The sequence below is a fragment of the Hypanus sabinus genome, chromosome 29 (assembly GCF_030144855.1).
Source record: "Hypanus sabinus isolate sHypSab1 chromosome 29, sHypSab1.hap1, whole genome shotgun sequence".
In the NCBI taxonomy this organism is placed as follows: Eukaryota; Metazoa; Chordata; class Chondrichthyes; order Myliobatiformes; family Dasyatidae; genus Hypanus; species Hypanus sabinus.
This window is the reverse complement of record NC_082734.1, coordinates 28131071-28145184: the sequence shown is the minus strand read 5'-3', so window position 1 is coordinate 28145184 and position 14114 is coordinate 28131071.

The window sequence follows — 14114 nt, the reverse complement described above, 5'->3', positions numbered from 1 at the left end:
ACTTTGATAATAAATGTACTTTGAATCTTTTAATATTTGTCTGTTGCTGGGACTTTGGGACCTCAGTTTTAGGGAAAGGGTGTGTTTTTTATTTTATTATCAGATTCCTTGTTGTGTTTTTTTCTGTGCTACATCAGATCCAGAGTTACAATTATTCTGTTGTCTTACACTTGGGGGAGAGGAGAATGAGGGCAAATCATGATATCCCTGTGTACTGGAAATAATATTAAACAACACTAAATCTTGGGAGGTACAAAATTATGAGAGCCACAGATAGGGTGAATGCTTGCAGGCATTTTCCCCCTCGGTAGGATGAGACTAGAACTAGAGGTCACAGGTTTAGGGTGAAAGCTGAAATATTTAAGTGAAATTTGTTGGGGATCTCCTTGACTCAGAGTGTGGTGTGAGTGTGGAATGAGCAGCCCACATATCCAGGTTCATTTTAGAGAGGTTTGGTTCGGAAGAGAGAGAGATATGGAGTGATATGGTCTGGGTGCAGGTAGATGAGACAATGCAGAAGACCAGGCCAGCATGGACTAAATGGAATGAAGTGATTTGTGATTATATGACTCCAATTGTGGTCCAAAATTGTGGGCTATCGATCTGCAAATTTACCTTGTGGTGTTTGAACTTAGTCCACCTACTAATGAAGTTTAACAGACCATAGGTCTTCTTAACCACCCGATCAAACTTATGCAGGAAATTTCAGGGATGCATGGACTTAGATCCCAAGATCCCTGTTCCTTCATGCTGCTAAGAATAAACTGGAGCAGGGCCAATTTTGGAGGTGTTACACAGGATGTTTCAGAGTTTGAGTGAGGTTGTTTGCTGGTAAAGAAATGACTGGCAAGAGGGAAGCTTTTTAAAGTGTAATATCAAGGTCCAGGGGTAGTGTGGCAAGGCTGGAAAACCGAGGGACCCCTAGATGACAAGAAGTGTTCAGGGTCTGGTTATACCTTAGGTTTACACAGTTGGAAAAAAGTGAATCCCTCAGCGATAAAAAGAAGTGTGGGAGTACACTTTAGAGAGAAAAGGTTAAGGAAAATTCCAGGAGATTCAACAGGTCTATTAAGAGCAAAAGGGTGGCTAGGGAGAGAATAGGTCTCCTTGAGGATCCTCATGGCTGTGTATGTGTGAACTGCAAGAAATGGACGAGATTTGTTAATGAATATTTATCATCAGTTTTTACTGTGGAGAAAATGGTGAGTGTGAAATAAATGAGAATATGAATGTTGAATTATTGAGGAGTATGTATTGGAGTCCTTGGGGTGCTTTAAAATGGATAAACCCCAGAGCCTGACCAAGTGTATCCTTGGACCTTGTGGAAAGATTCAAATGAAATTGTGGAGGATCTTGTGGAGATGTTTGCTTCAGCTGTAGCCACAAGAAGATTGGAGGCTGGCTAACATGGCAAAGACATGGCAAGAGTTATAGACAGGTGAGCAGGATATCAGTAGTCAGTAAGGTACTTGAGGGGATTCTGAGGGACAAGTTGCATTTGGATAGTCAACGCCTAATTACGGATAGTCAATGAAACCTTGTGCATGGGAAGTAGTGTCTGACAAATGTCTTAGCATTTTTCAAGTTAACCAAGAGGATAGATGAGGATAGGGCAATGAATATTATCTACATGCTCTTTAGCACAGCCTCTGACAAGGTCCCGCAAGGCAGGCTAGTCTGGAAGATTCGATTTCCATTTTTCACCAGCTGGCTATTAGTCATTACTTAGGTTAATTAAGATAGAATTTGAGAGGTTGTGTTCCAGTCATACGAGATATTAATGAGACATTATTTGGAGTATTGTGTTCAGTTTCAGTCATTCTGTTACAGAAAAAAAACATAATTAAACTAGAAAGAATGCAAAGAGGTAGATAAGAATGCTGCCAAGGCTCAAGAGCCAAAGACAGAGTAAGAGGTTGTGTAGGCTAGAATGTTATTCCTCGGAACATAGAAAATTGAGAGGTGACTTTCTAGAGGTTTATAAAATCATGAGCGGCATGGATAAGGTGAATGGTCATGGTCATTTTCCCAGGGAAGAGGAACTAAAAACTGGAGGGCACAGTTAAACATGGAAAACCTACAGCACAATACAGGCCCTTCAGCCCACAAGGCCAAACATGTACTTACTTTAGAAATTAGTAGGGTTACCCATAGCCCTGTATTTTTCTAAGCTCCGTGTACCTATCCAACAGTATCTTAAAAGACCCTATTGTATCCATTAACAACACTGTTGCTGGCAGCCCATTCCATGCACTCACCACTCTCTCTGTAAAAAACTTACTCATGACATTTCCTCTGTACCTACTTCCATGCACCTTAAAACTGTGCCCTCTTGTGTTAGCTGTTTCAGCCCTGGGATAAAGTCTCTGACTATCCACACGATCAATACCTCTCATCATCTTACACACATCTTTAAGTTGAGGGGTAAAAGATATAAATGGGACCTGAGGGGCAACTTCTTCACATAGAGAATGGAGCATTTATGGAAAATGCTACCTGCTAAAATGATTAGGGCAGGTATAACTATAACATTTGGAAAGTATTTGGTTAAGTAAATGGTTAGGAAAGTTTTAGAATGATAAAGGCCAAATGCCATCTTTGAAGTACTGTTTACAGTTTTGACACCTTGTTTCAGAATGACATGGTTAAATTGGAATGAATGCTAGTTGCTGCTAACTATGAGGAGAGCTTGGCCAAGATAGGTCTTTATTCCTTGGAATGTCGGAGAACGAGGAGTGACTTTGTAGAAAGGTTTTCATTTATGTGAGGTGATTTGGATGATAACAATCTTTCCCCTAGGGTTGTGGTGTCTAAAACTAATGGAGTCTAACACTGAGGTGAGAGGGAAAAGATTTGAAAGGACCCAAGGAGCATCTTATTCACAGTGGAAGGTGGAAGGTCTGTATATGAAATGAGTTGCCAGAGGAAGTGGTTTGAAGTTACAACAGCATCGTTTAAGCAGCACTAACTCGGAGGGAAATGGGCTGAATGCAAGAAATTGGGGCCAGCCGGTTCGAGAATGTGATTGGCATGGACTAGATGGGCTGAAGGGCCTGAATCCATGCTGTATTGCAATGTCTCCATTGCCAAACTCTTCTTGTGTCTCCTCCTATCTCTCATAAATCCTTTATTGGCCAATGTATAATTTTCAGAAACTCTGGCTAATTTTTGTTTCATTTAAACTTTAAATATAATTCCTTCTTCCTGTTGACTAAATGTTCCAGCAGCTTTGTTCCTTTAGCTACCATCCTTTCCCTCTCTCTCAGTGGGACAGACCTATCTAGAAGCCAATGCAAGTGTTCCCTAAATAACCTCTACATTTCTACTGCACATATTTCTGAGAATTCCTGCTCCCAAGTTTCTGCCTATTGCCACTTGACCTGCCATTGCCCAGTTAAATACATGGGTCTTAACCTGAGACAGAGACTGTTTATGCATCTCCATAGATGCTGTCTGACCTGCTGAGTTCCTTCAGCACTATATGTCTGCAGCTGGAGATTTCCAGCATCTGTAGAATCTCATGTATTTGCAAAAGCGAAATGAATTTTGCCTGAGCAAAACACATATATTACCACTTTCCTCAAAGATGCTATGTGATATCTTGTAATAAACAATTTTATGTATTTCATGGTCTTGATTATTCCACAGCCATTTATTTGATAGTGGCACTTAAATCTGAGAAGGTATATGTAGTTGCATAACAAAAAGTGCAGAGAATCTTAAGTATTGTTTTCAGAGCAATGTCTTCAAAAGCACTAAGTGGTAATTGGTTTTAATTAGTTGTAATTTATGTATCACATGCTGTAGAGTGTTTTGGAATCAGTTAGTTGAATGTGCATCTTGATTCTTTGCAGTTCCGTGCAGTTGTATAACAAAACTGCACATTCTGTTAACTAAATGAGGGTGTTGGACCAGAGCAAAAGCATACATTTCCACTTTCCTCAAAAATGCTATGTGATAACTTGTTGTAAATAACTTTATCTTGTGCATCCTATGGTCCTGATTACTATACTATATATTTGATCATGACACTTATGCCGGAGATGTTATATCCAGCTGTCAATCAAAAAATTGCACAGAATCTAAAGTAGTATTCCCAGAAGTAAAAAGCATAAATTTCCAATTTCTTCAAAAATACTAACTTGGTTTAAACAGTTTTATTTTCTGTATCAGGAGTCTGATGGCTGTAGGGTAATACATTTTCCTGAACCGAATGGTGTGGGACTTGAGAATCATTGCCTCCTGCCCAATGGTAGTAGTTAGGCTGGATGGGAAGGATCTTTGAAGATTGATGCTGCTTTCTTATGGCTGCACATTATGTAAATTTACTCAATGATGCTGAAACCTTTGTCTGTGATGGACATGGCTGTATCAAAAATTTCCTACAGATTTTTTTTTCCATTCCTGGGCATTGCTGTTCCCGTACCATGCCATGATGCAATTAATTAGAATACTGAACACTGCATTTACAATGATACTAGGAGGTTGTGAACTTTGTAGAATTTCTCCACTTCTGCATAAATATGACCTAAAATGTGACTAGATCTTCATGTAAGTCCTAAAACTAGATAAAGAGATCCAAATTAAATAAATAACACAAAATATTATACTTGCTCATTTATTTATTGAGAAAAATTATCTAATATCACATATATTTGTTGGAAAATGTACGTGAATGTTCACTTTCAATAACTGGTGTGTTACCCCCGTATACAGAAATAAATTCAACCAAACGTTTCTGGTAACTGTTCATCAGTCCTGCACATTGGCTTCGAGGAATTTTAGGCTATTCCTCCTTACAAAACAGCTTCAACTCTGGGATGTTGGTGGGCTCCTTACATAAAGTGTTTGCTTCAGATCCTTCCACCTCTCTAGAGGATTTAAGATCTGGATTTCTACTTGGCCACTCCAAAACATGAATTTCCTTCTTTTTAAACAATTCTGTTGTTGATTTACTCTTGTCTTTCAGATCATTATCTTGCTCCATTATCCAACTTCTATTAAGCTACCCTGACAGGGTCCTGTAAAATGCCTTGTTACAATTTTGAATTCATGGTTCCCCCAATGACTGCAAGCTTTCCAGACCATGAGGCAGCAAAGTAGCCCCAGACCATAAGCGTTCCACCAAGCTTCACACTTGGGATGAGGTTTTGGTGTTGGTGTGTATTACCCTTTTTCCTCCAAAAATAGCATTGTGCATTTCTGCCAAAAAGTTCAACTTTTGTATCAATTGTCTACAGAACATTGGCCAGAAGTATTGTAGAGTATCCAGTTGGTCTTTTACAAACTTGAGACATGCAGCAATGTTTTTTTTTTTGAAGAGCATTAGTTTCCTCTCTAGTGTCCTTCCACGAACACCGTTCTTGTTCAGTGTTTCACTTACAGTGCACACATGAACACAGACTTTAGTAAGTTCTAGAGATTTCTGCAGGTTTTTTGCTGTTATCCTTGGGTTCTTTTTCAACTCCTACAACATTGCATGTTGCACTCTTGGTGTGATCTTTGCAGGATGCCCACTCCTAGGGAGTACACCAATAATACTGAGTTTCATCCATTTGTAGACAATTTCTCGTCCTGTGGACTGATGAACCCTCAGGTCTTTAGAAATGCTTTTGTAGCCTTTTCCAGCTTCAAGCATTTCTACAATTCCTCTTCTAAGTTCCTGTGAAAATTGTTTTGATCGAGGAAGGGTGCACATAAACAGATCTTTCTTGAGAAGAGCAGGCTATGTCAGGAACCTGACTTGGTGTGTCTTTTTTTATAGGGCAGGGCACCTCTGGAACCCACACCTCCAATCTCATCTCATTGATTGGAACACCTGACTCCAAATAGCTTTTGCAGAGGGCATTACCCCAGTGGGCACAATTTTTTTCCAACAAATACATGTAATATTGAATCAGTCATTGCAATAAATAAATGAACGACTATAGTGTTTTGTGTCATTTATTTAATTTGGTTCCCTTTATCTAGTTTTAGGATTTATGTGAAGATCTGATTGCATTTTAAGTAATATTTATGCAGAAATAGAAAAAATTCTACAGGATTCACAAACTTTCTAGCACTATTGACTAGAGGTCTGTCAAAGTTTTTAGTGATATGCCAAATCTAAGCAAACTTCTTTGTACTTATGCATTGGTCCCAGGAAAAATCCAATGATATGTTAATGTCTCTAAAGGGCTGATCAGACCCAAACAATTTGAATATCCAGGAGCTGTAGTACTAAGCATAGAAGCACAACTGAGTAACAGTCGACATTTCAGGCTGACACCCTTCATCAGGACTGGAGAGAAAAAGAAGAGAAGTCAGAGTAAAACAGCGGGAAGAAATACAAGGTAGCATGTATATGGCATCAGTTAGTCTTGTGAGACCATGGATCTGTGCCTGGAAAGTTTTCTTCAGGGCTCAGGCCTGGGCAAGGTTGTATGGAAGACCGGTTGTTGCCCATGCAGTAAGTCTTCCCTCTCCACGCCACCGATGTTGTCCAAGGGAAGGGCAAGGGCCGATACAGCTTGGCACCAGTGTCATCACAGGAATTGCCAGAACGAGATTGAAGACAACATCGGATGGACTTAGAGACTCCAACACCGGAATTGTCCTCAGGGTTTACACCCAAAGCCTTCCCCATGAGTGGGTATGGCCGCAAGGCAGCAGAGGTTTGAAATCAGAGTTTTCCCTCTCTACAAAGTAGTAGGTGATAGGTGAAACCAGGAGAGTGGGAGGGCTGGGGTAAAGAGCTAGGAAGTAGATTGGTGAAAGAGATACAGGGCTGAAAAAGGGGGAATCTGAGAGTACAGAAGAAAGGGAAAGGGCAGGAGCACCAGAGGGAGGTGATGGGCAGGGAAGGAGATAACGTGAGAGAGGAAAATGGGAATGGTGAAGGAGGGTGGAGGGGAACAATTACCAGAAGTTCAAGAAATCGATGTTCATGCCATCAGGTTGGAGAATACCCAGACAGAATACAAGGTGTTTCTCCTCCATCCTGAGTGTGGCCTCATCATGGCAGGAGACTGAAATGTTGGAATGGGAATGGGAAATTAAATTGAAATGGATGGCCACTGGGAGATCCCGCTTTTACTGATCCTCGGTGGATTGGAAGATTGCCTGCTTGCAGACCAGAGAACCTGCTATCTTCTCCAACACTGGCAGCCATGGATTTCCCCAGACCACGATCCCTGCTGCCGACCTCAACGGTTCTAACAATCTCAAGCTGATTTAGAACCTGGACTAGACGACCCCAGACATCTCGAAAGAACATCCAACTCCAGCCTGGTCCTTCACAGACAGCACATCCAGGCTGGGACTTTACACACTGCCACTGGAATCCCTCCACCCTCCCCCCCTCCACCACCACCACTCTGCGATCCCATGTCTCTCAGGTCCCACCACCAGCTCTTGGGGCCTCGGAGACTCCACCTTCCTTTCAACCCAATCCTCTCATCCTTAGCTCTTCCACCCTCTGATTCCAGCTCTTAGTCACGCTGGGTCTTCACCATCTCCCTGACCTTTCCCTCTGTGAGGCAGAACATTCTGTCTGCAGTGAAGGCCTCACTTTTGTACCCCTGTGCCCACACCTCAGTGAGTTCTGCGCCCATCATGATTCTGAGCTCTTCTGCTGCTGCCTCTATCTCTGTGCCTACTTCTTTAGCAAGGACTCTCCAACCCACACTGCCGACCCCTTCTTCCATCTACAACCCTCCTCCTCTTCCTGGAAACCCCACTCTGATCTTCTGCCTGCTCTGGATCTTTTCATTGGTAACTCCTGAAACAATAACTGTCTCAACTCCACCATTCCTCTCTTCAGTTCCAACCTCATTCCTTCCAAACGCTCTACTCTCCATATTAATCCTAACCTTACCATCAAGCCTGCAGATAAAGGGACACTGTGGTACTGACCTCTACCTTGCTGAGGCCAGGTGACAGCTCTCAGACACCTCCTCTTACTTACCCCTCGAACAGGATCTCACTGAACAGCAGCAGGCGATGTCTCCCACACCATCACCAACCTTATTAGCTCTAAAGATCTCCCATCCACTGCCACAAACCTCATAGTTCTCTCACCCCGCACCTCCCGTTTCTAACTCTTACCCAAGATGCACAAACTTTCCTGTCCTCGTAGACCCATTGTTCCTGCATGTTCCTGCCCCACCAAACTTATTTCTGCATATCTCAACTCAGTTTTATCCCTCCTGGTTCAGTCCCTTCCTGTCCACATCTATGAAATTCGCATGCTGTTGAGTTTTTTGAAGATATCAAGTTCCCTGGCCCTGATCATCTTATTTTCACTATGGACGTCCAACCCTATACACCTCCATCCTTCATCAGGAAGGCCTCAAAGCTTTCTATTTCTTTTTGGATACCAGACCCAAAGTTCCTCTCCACCACCACTCTCCTCTGTCTAGCAATACTGGTCCTCACTCTCAATAGTTTCTCTTCAGCACCTCCCACTTCCTTCAAACAAGAAGTACAGCCATGGGCACTCGCATAGGTCCATGTCAGTCTACTGCCGTGATGAGGCCACATTGAAGTTAGAGGAGCAACACGTTATATTATGTCTGGGTAGCCTTCAACCTGATGGCATGAACATCGATTTCTTGAATTTCCGGTAATGCCCGCCCCCCCATCATTCCCCATTCCCATTTTCCTCGCACATTATCTCTTCACCTGCCCAACACCTTCCCCTGATGATCTTCCTCCTTCTGGTTCTTCCATGGCCTTCAGCCCTCTCCTATCAGATTCCCTCTTCTCCAGCCCTTCATTGACTTCTCAGTTCTCTACTTCACCACTCCCCTTCCTACTTTCACCTACTACCTTGTACTTCTTCCACCCTTACCCTCTCATCATTTTCTCCAGTCCTGATGAAGGTCTCTGCCCGATACATTGACTGCTTACTCTTTTCCATACATGCTGCCTGACCAGCTGAGTTCCTCCAGCATTTTGTGTGTGCTGCTAAGCCTAATTTATTATCAAAAAGTAGAAAGCACAGATAAACCACACAAAATACTATGTAGTCAGTTACAATGATGCCAGGGCTCACGGATCTTGGTCTTGGTCACCACTTGATTGTTGCTGTCGTCGGGGGTATTCCGAATTCCAGCTCACTTGTGAAACCACAAGTTGGCTCCCAGGCACTGACCACCATTTCTAGTTTAGGCAAAGTCCGATGAACCCAGGGAAGGTACCCCAAAAATACAAGTTCCACATGTGAAGCTCTTTGTTCTTTTTTCCTCATTTTACTCAGCCTGGTTTCTTTCATTCAAACCACAGTTGTTGATTAACACAGTGAGTAGTTGCTTTCCACTTGGTACTGTGTTTTCCAAACTCATTCCTACTGGGAATGTCGGTGTCCTTGGCGAGCTGAGAAAGCTTTAGGTAGTAAATAAAGTTCTGGGATTTCACATATTTTTGACCTTTAATACTGATGCTTGGCTTCAAGCCATTTTCACCATTGTGTAAAAAGGGAGGAAAAACTCCAAAGAAGCATCTATTATAACTATCAGTTTTATATCAAGATTGGGCTGACATTTAGATAGAACATAAAGCACTTGAAAGATAGATGTACCATGGAGAGCATTCTGACAGCCGGCATCACTGTCTAGCATGGTGGGAGGGAGGGGTCTACTGCACAGGATCGAAAGAAGCTACAAAGAGTTGTAAAATTAGTCAGCTCCATGTTGGGTACTAACCTCTGTAATATCCAAAACATCTTCAAGCAGTGATGCCTCAGAAAGGCAATGTCCATTATTAAGCATCCCATCGCCCAGGACATGTCCTCTTCTCATTGTTATCACCAGGAAGGAAATACAGAAGCCTGAAGGCACACACTCAGTAAGTCAGGAACAACTTCTTCCTCTCTGCCATCTGATTGGACATTGAACCCATGAACATTAACTCGCTTTTTAAAAATATGTATAATTTCTGTTCTTGCAATATGTTTTACTATTTTTAATCTAACATACATATACATACACACACTTACCGTAACTGATTTACTTATTTTTTTCTTTTTATATTATCATGTATTGTACCGTACTGCTGCTGCTAAGTTAACAAATTGCAGAACACATGCCGGTGATAATAAACCTGATTCTGAGTTCTGTGAACAGCACAGTGCAGGCCCTTTGGTCCACGATATGGCACCAACCTTTTAACCATCTCTAGGATCAGTCTAATGCTTCCAATCATTTTTATCTTTCATCCATGCGCCTAATATTGTCTCAAAAGTCCTAATGTATCTCCTTCTAACATGTGTTCCACTCACCCACCACTCTCAATGTTAAAAAAACTACCTCTGACATTCCCTCTGTATTCTCCTCCAATTACCAGAGAATTATGCCCTCTCATATTAGCCATTTCTGCCCTGGGAGAACTGTATCAAAGCCTCTTTCTCCACAGGAACACAAACTGCCTTCAAAGGGAGGCACAGGTCCTAATGTCTACCCCTCTTCCTCGACAAATCTTGCCTGGCCCATTGTTTTCTTTGCTTCAAAAGGACCAACTCCCACTCTCTGTTTTCTGTATGGTTCTGTTCTATGTTCACACATCTTTCTTTCCACATGGCCTAAACTGTAGCTGGTTGCACTGAGCTTCATCTCTCTTTTTCTGCAGATTCCCCCATCTCCGGAACATCTGATATCTCTTCCCCCTCCTCCGCCCAGAATGTCACCTGCTTGTTAAATACACCACGGCAGAATTATCACAGTGAGCCGCCTCATTCTGTTTTGTTTTGCCTGCTGCACACCCTGTCAAATGGGACAGTGTGAAGTACAACTCACCCATGGCTGCCGATGTCTGTGACTTGGAGTTACAACCACGCATCAGTGCATTGCAGGAGGCATTTCTCATTTTTAAAAAACATTTGCAAGTAAAACAGGAGCGGGAGGCCCCTCAAGATTGTCCTGCTTTTCAATCTGATCACTGCTGATCTGCTGCTCTGTGCCAGTTCCATCACCTTCGATTCCCCAATTTCAAAAAAAAATTTAACTCCTCTTTAAAAACCTCTAATGATCAGGCTTCACAATTCAGAGTGGATAAAAACTGAGCAATTCAAGCTAAAGGTTAGTGCATGAAAAATATGACACTTGAACTGACAGCATACTGTCCTGGTGAGGAAGTTTAACCATGTCACTGCCCAAACTGAACTTAAGACTTCATTTTCCTTGTCCTAGTTTCACCATTCCAACTGGGCAATTTTTTTTTTAAGTGAACAGTATGGCCACCAAAACCCCTACCCCCCTCAGCCTAGAAGAAGCAAGAGGGGTGTTATCCATTCCCACAACCCCAGTCATTGTCGTCTGCTGTCATCAGGCAGAACAAGTGGATCAACTCGTCTCCACTGAAGGACTGACCGAGGGTGCAACTTTCCACAACCACTGAAGAAGTCACAGCACGTCAGCAGCAGCTCTGAATTGGTGCCAATCTCCAGCTTGGGTTTTTTTGAACGAAAGTGACGAAAGTGGGTACATTTATTATCAAAGTATGTAAACTAAATAAAATGGTTAAGATGGTGCTGGTGATCGTGTGCGACAGCTTTCTGGTGTCAAAAAGCTAAAAAGTCTGACTAAAAACATTACCTAAAGTACCTTTTTCTGAGGTAAATTGTGTTAAATTATCACCACAAACAGTGAAGGGGCAGAGATGGCAAGGTGAGTTCCAGGGATGGGCAGAGATGGTGTGTTGCAGAAACGTTGCAGATGGAGTTCCGATGCCCATACAGCTGGGCTGGGAGCGAGGTTGGATCAGCCTGGGCAGAGGAGATTCAGTGCCTGCACAACCGGCCCGTGTACGGGGTTGGATCGCTCTGGGCACTGAGCAGATATGAAGAGCTTGAGAGCAGCTTCAGGCTGGGTGGCAAAATATGGGCCCAGAGCAAGTTGCTGGGTGGTGTGATCTAGGCCCAGAGCCTTTCGCAGCAGTGGTGCCCTGGTCCTAGTGCGCTGTTCAGACAATTTAAACACCAGCACATATCAGAGGCAAGAGCCAATTTTGCTCACTCTGTGCGACGTTCACCCTTCCCCAGGGCGCTGAAGCCTTTTGCTGTTCTGTTGATCAGTCAATTTAAACCTTGACTCAGACAGACTGAAAAGACAGGGGGTCAGTCCGGGTGAGAGCAGATTTCACTTGTTCCTCCCGATGGCCCTCTCCATGGCGCTGAGACTATGAAGACCACCTCAGCTGCTGTGCTCTGTGCCCACTAATATGATATAATGAGAAGCGACGCTTTGGGCCTACTCCAAGGTTTGGATCTGAGGCCTGTTTTGGTTTGGAACGCTATTGTTCGTTTCAATTGTTTGCACGATTTGTGGGGGTTTTTTGTTCTCTGTACATCAGATGTTGGTGGTTTGGTTTCATTTTTATTTTTCTTTAATTGGGTTCTTTCAGGCTGTTTGCTTTGTGGCTACCTGTGAGCAAGCAAATCTTTGACAGTACATGTACTTGAATCTTGAGAATACAACTCTTGAGATTTGTCCTCCAGCAGGCAGCCACTAAACAAAGAAACACTATGGAACCCATTGAAGAAAACATCAGACACCTAGTGAATGAAAAAACAGTAAGTTACACAGAAAATAAATTCATCGAACTCTCTTGGAGACAGCAAAGTACCAGATCGCTCAATCGGCCTGAAAACACACTATCAAAATGTAACTCACAGGTTCCAATCGCACACAGCTTACTGGTAGAATCATATTTCCAACTTGTGCAGAGAGCTTATGAAATAAGAGTTGGATGTTATGCTGCAACTTCACAAAAGGATGATTAGACTGAACAGGGAGCATTGAGTGCAGGTCCGGAAGTAGGTGGCTGTACAGGAAAAAATGCAGGGATATCCCAGGGTATTGCTTGGGCTGGAGGATTCCAGTTATAGAGAAAAATTGGATAGATCATATTTATTCCCTCTGCGGCAATGGAGGCTGAATTGTGACCTGATAGAAGTAGATAGAGTTATAAGATGCATAGTCAAGTATTTTTTTCAATATTGGGCATAGCAAGAGAAAAAGATGGCATGGGTTTGGTGTAAAGTTTTAAAAGAGATGTGAGGAGTAATATATTTAACACAGAATATTTTAGCACATTGAAATTTGCAGATGATACAAAGCCAGCTGGGATAGGGTGATGGAACATTACAGAATATGGACAACTAAGAGCAGAAAGGAGGCAGATAGTTTCTTTTAGGAAATGGTTATGTCACTGTTTTTACCAAGTGTGGTCAATCTCCGGCATTCTCGGCCCTCGGGGATTGTGGTGATGAAATCACGAGGTACCTGAAGAGAAGGTTAGACAATTTTTTCCCCCAGAGTTTAGAGAACTGAGGGCTATTGATCACATTGAGTGGGGGAGAACCTACTCTTGCTCCTACGTACATTTGTTTGAATGGTGGGCAACATTTTTCTAAAACATTGAGTACATATTGTTAGGGGATGAGGTCTTGGGATGCACAGCAGAAAATAAGAATAAAGATACACCAAGCAATGAGGAAAGAAAATGTTATGTAAGTCTTAATAAGGAAACCAGATGAATAAAGTCTTCTTGGGCTTCTAGCCAGGTACAGGTATTGATTTTAACTGATGTTTCAGTGATAAACTCTGCCATCTTCATCACGCATGTCTATATATACCCCTGTCGTCTGACCCTCCTGATTGGTTAGTCCTCAACCAATCAGGTTTCTGCTGTCACAGCTTATTTACATTCGAATGCCAGTTCTGAATTAGAGCAAGACCTTCAACTTTGTTAAAATTCCTTTCCTCTAGTTTTATGTCAATGGCTTGCTTCACCAGGCAGTCCCGAAAGCCATTGGAGGCCATTGCAAATGCAGTGTTGCATTGCCACCAAAGAAGAACTGGAATTCGATTATAAACAAGGTGGGACAGCAGAAACCTGTTTGGTTGAGGACTAACCAATCAGGAGGGAGGGACAACAGTGGTAAAAATGCCACCGTACTAGACGTGCATAGGCATCATCCCTGATGAAGATGGCAGAGCTAGTCACTGAAACGTCAGTTAAAATTGATACCTGTGCCCAGCCGGAAACCTTATAAGAGTTTCCTCATCATAAATGCTGGGAAAGCACTCGATCCCTTTCCAAGGAAATTGGATTTTGCATAAGGATACCCTTTTAGA